At 34.0% G+C, this 13,391-nt stretch overlaps 1 long non-coding RNA gene across 1 annotated transcript; it reads left to right on the top strand.

Annotated features, from left to right (window-relative positions):
• The first annotated feature begins 11,620 nt into the window (after positions 1-11,620).
• LOC149177352 (uncharacterized) lies at positions 11,621-13,160 on the top strand. The gene is made up of 2 exons (XR_016258100.1): positions 11,621-12,632; positions 12,986-13,160. It is a non-coding gene; the product is annotated as an uncharacterized LOC149177352 (long non-coding RNA).
• Positions 13,161-13,391: the final 231 nt, after the last annotated feature.

Genomic DNA, 13,391 nt, shown 5'->3' with positions numbered 1-13,391 from the left:
TAGAAAAAATGCTCGTAAGTAACCATTTCATGACACTCTCACAAGGGCTTGCTAAGAAACACAAATAATGATGGAAAAATGCATAGCTCTCCTATGAAGGGATGGAATATTCCTTTGCCATTTGCTTTCACCCTGTTTGATTGTCTTAGATTACCCCATCTTCTTTGAGAGAATATGAAAGGTAGCATAAAAAGCCTAGGATAAAGGCAAAGAAAGATGAAACTATGGAACTTAAGGTAAATAAAATCAAGGCTCATGGAAAATGTGAAAAAGTAAGAAAAATTAGTGAAGAAAGTAATCAAACCCCCAAATCATGAAGTTATTATCAAGGGAGTTTAAGGGCCCTAGTGGACCAAGAAATAATAAAGAGTCTAAAATATTTAATTAAAAAACGAAATCTTACACTAACTCTTCTCCTTCAAGAAATAAACAAAATGCTAAGATACATAAGGAGGATTTCAAAAGAACTAATATTAAGGGGTGTTGAATTTATTATAATGTAAAACAAATGTATCTCATGATGTCAGTACCATATGTTTATAATGGTATTATATCTTTATAAATTATATTGAATTTTTAGGTAAGTTAATGTCGATTTCACCTCTCAAATAACAAATTCATATGCCCCAAATAATTACATGGAAAATTATAATTATAGGTACTTTGTTCAAAGAGTTTGTTGTTATATCAAATCCTCTTAATAGGATTAATTCAGGAGATTTAAATTTTATGTTGAATAACAAGCAAAAGAAGGAGCCATAGTCAAGGATCCTTACAAGAAGATTGTGAAGACATTGGTTAGGAATGAAGCTTCGAGGACATCAAAACCAGGTCTAGGAAACACACTTGTAATAACAAGAGGGTAGGTGTAGATTTCATATCTGCGAGACCAGATATGTTCTTGTTCAACACTCATTGGCTTGTTAAGGGTTCTTTTCATGGTCGTATATTCGTCTATGTTACTACTCACTTTGGTTCAAATATTTCGTTATTAATAAAATTACTCAACACTTTAACTCTATTTTATTCATTGCATTGCAATAATTTCTTTTGATTCAACTCTAAATTTTTATTAAAAAAATAAACTTGAAAATTTTGAAAACTCCATCACTAAAATATTTCCTTTAGGCATTAGTCCTCCACAAAATTTTGAACACTTTATAAATGGCTCACACATAATAAAAATATTGTTGTACACTCTAATAATATAAATGGAATATTATATGGTTGATTTCTTATTAAACAAAAATCCCATATATTACTGTTTACAAAGTCCAATAACATATTGACATTGAAAAGTGACTTTTTCTTCTTTTAGGCAACTATACCTCATTTATAAAAGTTAATCCTTGAAGACTTGTACTAAGAAAGGGGAAGATGCCAAAATGAATAACATTTCTCCTTTTTCTCAACATGAAGTTTCATTCCTCATAAAGATATGATGAATGTTTTAATTAACTTTTAAGAATATTATTGTACATGAGGAACCTTAACATGTGATGGATCAAAATACATCATGTCAAGAGTTTTCAATTAGTTAAATATTGGTTTTTATTTTAACAAGAATTTTAAACTTTTAAGAATTGTCATTTTTGTCATCATATATAAGAATTATTTGTACAGGTTCTCATGAATGAGAGTTGCTCAAGCTCCATGGAATACATGTGTAGGCAATTACGTTAAGAAAACTATTGTGTTTTGTGTGACTGCATAATATTAGATTCATGACTCCCCTAAAAAATGTTTAGCTAATAAAAAAAACAATTATTGCCATCAATGAATACCAAGATGGAAATAGATAATAATAAAAGATAAAAGCTTGTTCCATTGACTTATGTCCAACTCATCTATGTAACCATGACGATGTCCTGTTTTGGGAGGGTTAAACATAACACTTTGCTTGACAAACTATAAACCTCCATTCTTGTTGATTTTAAACTATACACTTTATACCACAATGGGAGATGTAAGGAGATCACACATGTTTTATTTTCACTGAGTTTTAAAACTTATGGATAGCGTTGATAAGTGCACCCCCTCTTGACCTCAATGTTTGGGAGAAAGTTGTGGTTAGAAAAGTTATGATGACCACATGTATGGTTAAATTCATTTGACAACTCAATATATAAGTCCACCATTAAGTTCCATTGAGCATGAACTTCATTTTCATCACCAATTTTATAAGTCGACATTGCATAGAGTCAATATCTCTCTCTATTCATTAGTTATAGGTGAAGGAATATGGCCACATGAGAACTAAGTGAAGTAAGTTGAACATTTGATCATTAGATTTGAATTTTTCAGGCATCAATTAAGCATAATATTTAACTATTGTAAAATATTATAATTCTCTTCTGATATTAAAAAAAAAAATGTAAAAGACATTACCTTTCAACCATACTATTCAACTTGTGTTAATTAAAAGTTGATATTTATTTTAAGATGTATGAATATAATTTCATCTTCATTAAAGAGATAAATTGTTTTGCAAATATCATATAACACGTCATAATATCAAAAAGTCACATAAAATCCATTTGCACATTTTCATTTGATAAATATCACTCACTATAACATAAACAAATCCATAATATTATAACCCAAATATACAAACTCATTTTACTTTTTTCCTTTATAAAAATTACACTCTAACAAAAATCCAAAATAAACTTATTGGGCGAAGAGGTGCTTTCTAGTCCACTATGATGGAGATGTTTTAATGTTTACTGTACAGAGACGAGCTTTCCAACCTAGTGTGGTAAATATGTTGTAATGTTTAACATTTTGATTCCATAAAAAAAATAAAAATAAATAAATTAATTAATTAATTAATAAAATAAAAATTAATAAAAATAAAAATAAATAAATAAATAAATCTAGGACTCAGTATGGTAGAGATCTTGTAATGTTAACATTTTAATTGGTATTTTTTTTCTAATGTAGCTCATTTAAAAGCTAATAATTAAATCAACGTAGATCCATTTTAACTCTGAATCTACCAAGCCCTGAGAAAGATCAAATCTCTTTTCACTCTAAAAGAGATTTTCACCTCAAGAGATTTGATTCCTTAGGGGACATTTGATAGATCTGAAGTTAAGATTAATCTAGATTAATTAATAAAGTTCTCTAAACATTATGTGTATTTAAACTTTTGATAAATTTAAATTATATATATATATATATATATATATATATATATATATATATACATATACATATATATATATATATATATATATATATATATATATATACATATATATATATATATATATATATACATATATATATATATATATATACATATATATATATATATATATATATATATAATTTACATTAAAAAAAGACGACTTAATTTACTTCCAAAAAAAGCGCTAATTAAATTTATATACCAACCTTTGTAATTTACATTCCTCACCAACTTAAATTACATTCCAAAAAAAAACTTTTGAAAAAAAAAAAAAAAAACTTACTAAATATATAAAAAGGAATTTTTGTTGATGCTCCAATTTTAATAGTGCGAATAGTATATTGTAATTAGTTGTGTAAATTGTAATTGGCGGCTATAAGCGACCGTTTAAGGGTGTTTGATGACATAAGTGTAAATTATAATTGTACTCACAAGAGCATGATTAGAGTGACTTTGATTGGTCACAGTTGGAGAAGATTTCAAACTAGTTTGATTAGAAGATTTGCTCACTGACTGTTGACCAACGGAGCCAATCACGTCATCAAAAACATGTGATTACTTTGAAGGAGAAGGTGGAACAATATCTGAAGGTTGCAGAGCATTGTGTATCTTGTCATAGAGTGTGATGGATCGAGTGTAAATTAAATCCGAATATTCAGCACGAGCAATGACTTGCTCTTCAATAACAACTCCACCTTTGGCAACGTCTTCAATTATAGAAGGTAGCAAGGATTTAACGAACCATTATGTAAATAACTAATCAAGAATATAAGTTTTGACCAGACGACGTCGATGCCTCCACTCATGTATATGATTGGATATATGAGTAGAGTCAAATTGCTTTAAGGAGGTCAAAATCTCAGTACTAGTTTCATAACGGATGGTTAATTGAAAATGGGTTAAAAACATGGTTTCCAATGCATTAAAGTTTTTAAATGAGGCTCTAGGTAATTCAACATACAACGTAGCTGTTGAACTAGTAAGTGTTTGCTAGAAAAGTCGTAAACAAATGGAGTCATCATTTAAAGAGTTCGACAAACACCATAAATTATAGGTCATGATGTGATTTTATGGATCTTCTCCAGGGTTTTCATTAAACTTCAGAATGTCACTCGAAAATTTGGTTGGAATAATTGACCACCAAGGAGAATGACAATTAGATCATTCGTTAACTAGGAGAGATTTGGTAACTCTAACCTTGCAATTAATAACAATTTCCTATTAAAGTCCATTTGAGGAGGTTGACCTTGTGTATAAAGGTTAACCGGTGGTGGAGGGTATCCTGGATACGATGGAATGGGTTGAGATATGGGCACTTGCATTCCATCGGGATAAGGAGGAGTTTGATAAACAGGATAACCGAGACCAGGTTGCCCAGTTCCATGAAAAACTTGGTAAGATTATAAAGGATGACTTTGGATCTGTTGGCCTTGATAAGGTATTTATGGTATAGTTGTTTGGCCAACAGTTATTTGTGGGATACCTTGGAATGACTGCCCAGATGGAATTTGCATCATTCCAATATTAGATTGACTGGCTGACACCTATGGCATGCTTTGAGTAGGTTGGTTAACTTACATTTGTGGAATAATCTAACCAAGTGGGTTAAATGGAGTTTGTAATACACCTTGAATAGACTAGGTAGACAAGATTTGAAAAATCCCCGGTACCATTTAACGAGTTTGTATTTGGGATACAACCTAAACAAGTTGACTCATTTGAAGCATAAATTAGGTTGGTTGAGGTATGGATTGAACAGATTGACAAGTAGGAACCTAAGGCATATCTGAATTCAGTTGAGAGGTTGACATTTGATTTAAGACCAAACCAGGTTGAATTGGAAAGGTAGGATTCCAAGGAGGAGCAACCATTCCTGGAAATGGGGCACTCATAGGAACATGAATCGAATAAGGCGAAGCACCAAATTGTAGCATTTGATCAGTAGATGGGAACATTCCAATAATAGGCCCCCCCCGAGCTGAAGGATAAGGAGTGAACGAAGGCAACTGCCCCCCAGGGCGAGGGTACCTGGTATAGGACAAAGTAGGTCATTGTAGGTGTCCTAATCCATTTAGAAACACACCATATTGCTGGTCCAAAGGAGGTTGGGGTGAAATAGGTTGAATAGGTTGTGAGGCGCTTGTTAAGGAGGGAACATATGGTATTCCAGAAAAAGATCGTAAATGAGAAGTCCAAGGACTAGTTAACACACCAAGAAAGGTTCTAGACAATGAATGGTAGCCAGGTGGCACTTACAGACCACCATACAGGTGAGTTCTAGTGAAGTGGAAAACATAGAAGTTGTTGCAACTTCAATCGATTCACCCATGATAGAAAATATAGGTTGAGAAATCGTTGTTGACTCATACATGGTTAGACTTCTCAGAGGGTTTTTTCAAGAAAAGTTCAAAGGTGAATTAAAACAAGGAGTTTGATGTAAAGGAGTTTCTAAATGAGTATCAGGGGTACCAAAAGGAAAACCTTGATAAAGAGGAGTCTTTGCCAATTGTACAAGAGATCGAGGTCGAGAAGACTCTTTCTAGGGGAATTTCCTCAATACTCAAAAGACTAGGTGGAAGTGGTTCTTCGTCAGGGCCCAAAAATATAGGTTTTGGTAGAGATAAAGGTAAGAAAAAGAAGAATAAGTTCCTGGAGTAGTTGGTTCAATTATTTGTGGTTCCTAAAGTTGTATATCCTTAGGTTGTAAAGTGTTTGAATATACAAATTCAGGTTCAATGATTTCAGGTTCTAATGACTCAAGAGTTTCAGTTTCAACTACTTCAAGCTCACCAATTTGTAAAGATGTAATTTTAGGTTCGGTAGGAAGTGACGATTCTGGTTGATTAATCTCAGATGTGGTTCCAGAAGGGCTAGCTTTCAATGCACCAGGTTCGGTCATTTACATTTCTTGTCTGTACGATGACCATGTGCTGCCTTTGGAGGTAGAGGAGGAAATATTTGCATTCTACGTGAAAGCCCGGGGTGTTCAGGGTGTTCTTCCATGGTGGATTAATTAATTTTAGAAAAATAAAAAGGGGTAACTAGCTAAAAGGGATTACCAAGTCACTGTGAATTGCAATATACCATCGTTGGTATGTGTAGGCAATCTCCCTGAATTCTATGTTCGATGTATCACAATTAACAAGGCAGCTAATTCAGTTACCTATGGTAGTATTTCCACCTAGTGGGGACTTCCAAAATATACCCAGAGGTACGTGGAAGCGCAGTCTGTAGTAGTGTTGTCTAATGCGTAACCGTATGATGGGGGCATTTCGATATACTCAGATGTATGTGGAGCATAGTCCTGAATACTCGAAGGTACGTGGAAGAACGTTATGATATACTCCAATGTACGTGGAAAACTAACCATACCTAGCATGTAACGTTGACAAGTAACAACAACTCCTACATTTAACGACACTGAAACATGTCTTCTAGCCTAGACCACTGTGTGTGTCATTAATGTTCCAAATGCTCCTTAGGTTAATTGAATAAATTTTAAAGTTAATCTTGATTAAAGTTTTAGTTTCAAGGCTCATAAAACAAATTCATGTGAACTTCCTATAATGCAACTACCATGATTAAAAGAACTCTTTTTCGTTCAATGAATATCTATCTAAGGGAAGGAAGAAGTTTCAAACAATGATGCAACAAACAAGAACTTCCTAATTAAGATTTTCAAATGTACCATTGCAATTCAATTCAAAGCCCTAATGCATGAAGAAAATGAACAAATTATTTTCTTTTACTTTTCAATTTTCAAATGCAATGAAAAATGAAATGCGACTAGATTATTGAATCAAAAGAATTCACACAGATTGAAACTATAATACGAAAATCTTTTATCAAATCAAAAATCAAGAGAAGTGATAAAAAACCCTAATTGACAAGAAGAAACAAAAACAAGCGAACTCTCATCAAAAGACAATCACATTCAAATTTAAACGGACTGTTGGTTTTACAGAGACAATGACTAGTTCAGAGACTCAGGAAAAATCATTGCAATCAAAAAATAATTGAGGGAAAGGCATAAAAATGCAAATATTTTCATCTTACAGGACCATCACATTCTATATATGATAACCAGTGTGATTCATCACACTTACAGAGAGAGACAAGTGCACTAGGTCGCTTTGTCTCATAACAAAAAATCGTTGGGGATGATTTTTCTCAAAAGACGAAAAACAAACCCTAGCAAGCTCATAATTATACTTTCCTAAGACTGATAACTGTTTGAACAAGTCAAATTGAGTCATTTTCAAAGGTCCTAAAAGAGTAGGCAAAGGAAACCACTAAAGGAACATCTCGTTCCCTAATATGTTTGCCAAGTTGTTTGATGAATAATTTCCTTATGTGGACAAAAGCAAACTCCCTAGATCTAGTGGCTTGATCTAGAAAAAACATAGACAAAATGACTTATGTTTTCCTTAGAGAGTTTATAATATGGAAGAAAGACCTACCTGGAATCCAACACAAGCTCTCCTCTTCTCCTTGCTTGTAAGCTCCAACTCCAACTCCAAATGCTAAAAATGGAACTTGCAAAACAACTAAAACATGAAAGAGAACCAAAATATACAAATAACATATAATAACATCTCTAAACAATGAGTCATGAAGACATTGTTCTACATATGCATACATGAGACATAAGTATAGGAAAACAAAACACTTTTTATATTAATGAATGTAGGAGAAGATACAACCCTTTCAAATCTTGAACTTGTAGATGTATCCCAACTATCTTGTCCTTCCTTTGCCACAAAGCAAGCCTTCAATCACAACTCAAATGCATAGATGGATAATGGATCCTTAGGCACAAAGCAACAACATGAGGGCATAACTAAGAGTCTCCAAAAGCCAACCTAGACTCTATGAGAGGTAGTGTATTTATAGGGTAAAAGAGGTGGCTTTGGATTTACCATTCTAGGACTTAGATCCACATTAGAGGGAAGATAAGTTATAGGGATAAGAGATAAGGCCTCAAGAGTAGGAGTTTGAGATCTAATCCAATAGTAAATAGTTAAGACCACTTGGGAAGCTTCTAGAAAGAAAAGATTAGGTTTTTTTTTACCGAATTCAAAGGGCCATCACACTTGGAGTGAAAGCAACATCGCTAATCAGTGTAGTTTCTCCGTGTACAACTTGCAACAATGAAATTTGCATGAAGGCTAAGTGTGATGGGTCAAAAAATTAGGGTTTTGAGTTGTTTAACCCATAATTATTGGAACTTTTGGAGAGAGGATGCTCTTGGCTTTGCTGGGGATGAATGCAAAGTGTTAATGGATGTTGATTGATCCTGTTTCACGACCATTTGATTGGATGTGACAAAATGACTTGTAACAGGGAGGGTGTCAAAATCACAAGTGTAGATGCCTTCAAATTGTTTGATACTAAAATATATGAGCTTTTGATTGAACGCAATGACCGAGGCTTTGGAATTTTCTCTACCACTTCCAGTTGGTCCTCATGGGTTTCGATTCTAGTGGGTTCCTCTTGATTTGGTGGATCAATTTTATTTATTTCCACCATTTCTTTTTCCTCATATTCTTGCTCAATTACACTAAATATGTTGTTGGTTGGGAGGTCTTTTTGCACACAAATATCCCTTGGGCTATCACTTCTTATACCTTCTAGATACTTGTTTATATGATTCATGTTATTTGTTTAAGGAAACAAGGCCCCACTTTAAATGGTGTCGTGTTCCTTGGATTTTTAACAATATTTTACAAAGTGACTATAATCATGACAAGAGTTACACCTAAAGAGAATTTAATCATCATCAAGGGTCTATGCATAGCTCCAACCCTCCATATTGAATTGGTTTGCCTTTGGCATACCCTTTTGTAGATCTATTTCTAACCAAATTCTAGCACAAGAGTAAATTTAAGATAAGCCCAATCTATATAGTGACCCAAATTGTTTCCTATTTATTTTTGATAATCTTTGTCTTATAAAAGGATTGGGAGATGTGGTGATCTCACTCACACTAGCATAGTTGATATTTCCATGAATGAATCAAAGTCCAAGGTCTAGTGGGTAAGGAATTATCCCTTGGAATTGATGAAGCAGGGACTTGATTTGAATATTTTATCTTGTTCTTCCTTGTTGTCAAATAAAAACAAATAATAATCTTGGCCACAATAATAACCAAAGATTTGACATGGGACAATAGCTTGGCGCTTTGAGATCCATGCTTGGACTTCTTGAGGGTGAAAAAAAGACTAGTAAACTTTTCAATAAGAGCTTCCTTGTGAAACATTATGACTTTCCTCTTCAACTCTAGAGGCATATCCAGCTTGGGGATGACTCAACTCTTTTCACAAACTTACTCTTCTTCAGGCATTTTCCACTAGCAAAAGATCTAAACATAGTAGCATAGGGTTCTTCCTTTTGGTTATCAAAAACATCCATGGTGATTATGGACCTTTAACATAGGTTTGAGGAAGTGATTACAACCAAAGAGACCATTAATGAGCAAAAAACACAATCTAGTGCTAATGATGTCCCTTCTCTAGGAAGGGTACACAAGTTCTTCAACTGACACAAGGGGAGGAAGATATACTACTAGAAAGGTTTCTTCAAAAAGTTTCAAAGGTTGTCGATGGATAAGGTTTTCCCTAGCCACTAAAAAAGTTACAATCAAGGCATTTCACTACAAGGTGATAAAACTTATCATAACTATTATATATTCATAGTAATATATTCCCTAATTTTATATTAATATAACTTTCAATTTTAAATATTCCACATATATATATATATATATATATATATATATATATATATATATATATATATATATATATATTACTCTTTTTATATTCTTTTTATGTAAGTGAATAATGATTTAATCCCCTTCTCTTCATATAAACCTTAAATGCTATGACTATATTTATTGCAAAAAAAGAAAAAACCATACTAAAGAAGTAAACCAACCATTTTGTTTGTTAAGAAAAGAGAAGAGAACGAGCCTACATGTGAGATTCCTTAAACCAATGCCCTTTTATTTGCATAAATTCCCTTCTTTGGGAAAGTAAATTAGGTATGGCCATTTCCAAAAATAATTGAGGCATGGTTTCAAGCTCAATGACTTCCACTCACACAAGGAAAGGGAAGTCGTGATAAATACTTTTTTTTCTCATTTCTATTTATAGTGAAATTAGACAAAGATAAAAATTTTAAGGAGGGTTTTGTTCCTTATAGATAATTGGTTATACCAAAAATGTTAGTCATTGGATTTTGACCTTGAAGAAAAAATCCCAACTAAGTCATCTTAGATTATCTTTCTTCCCTTACAACCATGGAATGAACAACCTTATCCCAAACAAAAAAAACCTTTGGAAAATACATAAACATATTTGAAACCATTATGAATATATGCATGCATTCAAATATCTATTGAAATAAATTTATGAAAGTGGCTTATTTGCTATTAAAATTCAAATAAGATATTAGATCCATGTTTAAAAATTTGATTGAGTGAATATTAATTATACTATTAATACTAAATTACTAATATTAATATGAATAATACATGATACGAATAATAATACTTATTAATATTAGCATTAGTGAGCATTAGTAATATGAATATTAGTATTATTTAATGATATTAAAATTTTATATCCATTATTATATTATAGTAAAAAAAATCTCGTTTTATAAATCAAATAAATAGACGTTGAGAAAATAAGATAATATATTTAATAAAATAAATATAAAATAAAACCCTAGTCAAATATAACCATTTAGTTAATAAGTTAAATGAAAAATATATATTTTTACGCCGTAAGGCGTTTCCCTTTGAAATGAATTGCCACAGCTGCCACCCTGTCCTGTTGTTAACCCTCGATTTGTGGTGTTAGACGATTGAATGAAATGTGATCGTTGATCCCAAACTAAATAGTTAATGAAAAAGCGAAACTGAACTGTTAATGAGGAAACGGAACAGACGCACTGCTAGCGAACCATTCGTTTCGCAGCTGATATGTGCTTGGCTCGCACTGCCAACAAAGGCTCTGCCTGGACTCGACCTCTGGTTTTTCTGTCAATCTTGATGTTGGTATGGTTCAATACGTTGTGCCTATCATCCCTCAGCGCTTGTGCCCCTTATTTGAATGCCACCACCAAGCCAGATGCCACATGCTGCTCTGCCCTCATCTCTGTCATCGACAAGGACTCCCAATGCCTATGTAATCTTCTCAACAGTGACGCCGTTAAGCAGCTAGACGTCAATGTTACCCAAGCCATGAAGCTGCCTATCGAGTGTGGCAAGAATGTTAGCACCAGCCAATGCATCAAAATAAGTCTTCTCCCTTGCCCTATTTCTTGCATTTCTGCTCTGCTCTCATCTCTGTCATCGACAAGGACTCCCAATGCCTCTGTAATCTTCTCAACAGTGACGCTGTTAAGCAGCTAGACGTCAATGTTACCCAAGCCATGAAGCTGCCTATCGAGTGTGGCAAGAATGTTAACACCAGCCAATGCAGCAAAATAAGTCTTCTCCCTTGCCCTATTTCTTGCATTTCTTTTCATATTTCTTCTCATGCTGCCTTCCTGTAATTCTTTTATTGTCATTTTTCATCTCATGCCGCCTTCTTTCCTCTGGATCTGTGATCTGCGCAACAGCGACTGCTGGTGGTTCGTCTACTGGGAAAACTCCAACTTCAACCCCACCTTCATCTTCAGGTCAGGAATTCTCCTTTTCTTTGTTTGTCTCATCAATCGCCATTTCCTTCCCTTGAGAGCTATTTAAGTTGAGAATTAATGAGAAAGGGGATTTTGTGTTGAGCAGTTTCTACTGCCACACCCTCAACAACCACAAGTACCAAATCAAACGCGATAGCATCTTTGTCTGTGAAAATATTGCCGGTGGCCGCCTTGGTGTTTGTGACAGTGGCATCAAATCTAGGATTAGAGGGCCCCTACCTCCGTTGAATAATGAGCAAGATAAGGTTTCATTCATTACACTGATTCATTCCTTACACTCTTGTTGTGCTGTGAGAATTGTGTACTCATTTCATCTGTGTGGATCCTGTTGTAAATTATTGTGTATGGCTCTCCCTCTGCTTTTGCCTACACAGTATTTACTAGGGTTTTATAAATATTTTAACTCATTATGGCTTCGTCATCGTATTCTTGGAACTTTGGGTACAGGCTAAATTACTAGGGTTTTAATGTATATTTTTATTCGTTTTCATCTATTGGGCTTTCATTTTTATCCTGGTTAACGACATGCAAGAGGCTGATTATGAATGCTAAGCTATTTAAACCGCATCTAACCCTAAACCTATTCATTACCAGACACGCTGGGTGCCAATTCTTTCAACGTTTGGTGGCTCCGCTGGGTGCATCTAACCTTAAACCTGTTCATTATCAAACACGCTGGGTGCATCTAACAGTAACCCTATCATTACCAGACACCATGAGGAACAACTTGGTATGTATGAGAAGTTTTTTATTACAATGTTTCACCCAAAGGAGATTGAAAGATGTTTCCATTTGATAGATCTTTCGATTTATTCTCCAAGGGAAAATCTACATCACCATTAATGTTTCCCTAACGGAGCATTCTGCAGAATAGAATCTCATCCTAATTCATCTATCACATTTGTTAGATCTTTCGATTTATTCTCCAAGGGAAAATCTACATCACCATTAATGTTTCCCTAATGGAGCACTCTGCAGAATAGAATTTCCTCCTAATTCATCTATCATAGTGATAGGTTTTGAGGCTTCAGTGCTTACTTGAACTGTATTTAATCTATTTTCCATTTCCATCTTATCCCGTAGATCTGCCCCACAAGGAACAGGTGGAACAAACAAAAGTTGTTCTCTATTCTGTGCTATTGGCCTCAGCACGTGTTGGGAACCATGAAAATGTTTTACAGCCTCTGATCCTCTTGAAGCCACAGCTTGCGAAGATGGATTTGAAACATTGCTCTGAATTGTGCAATTTTCTGCAGCACATGCTTTGGTTTGCACGCAATGAGACTCTATTTCTAGCTTACTCTATGGCACGTGTTGGGAACCAGCAAAATGTTGCACAGGCTCTGGTCCTCTTAAAGTCACAGCTTAGGAAGATGGATCGACATTGCCCTGCCTTGTGTAATTTTTTGATGCACTCAGTTTGAAGGGCGAGGCTAATTGGTGGAAATATGACATTGTCTGCTTGGACCTGCTTATATTTTCATTCTCA

This window comes from Pinus tabuliformis, chromosome 4_1, assembly GCF_031772625.1.
Source record: "Pinus tabuliformis cultivar Carrire ecotype Pingquan chromosome 4_1, CPIR1, whole genome shotgun sequence".
NCBI classification, from domain to species: Eukaryota; Viridiplantae; Streptophyta; class Pinopsida; order Pinales; family Pinaceae; genus Pinus; species Pinus tabuliformis.
Note: the sequence above shows the minus strand (reverse complement) of the source record. Positions and strands in the feature narration are given on the sequence as shown.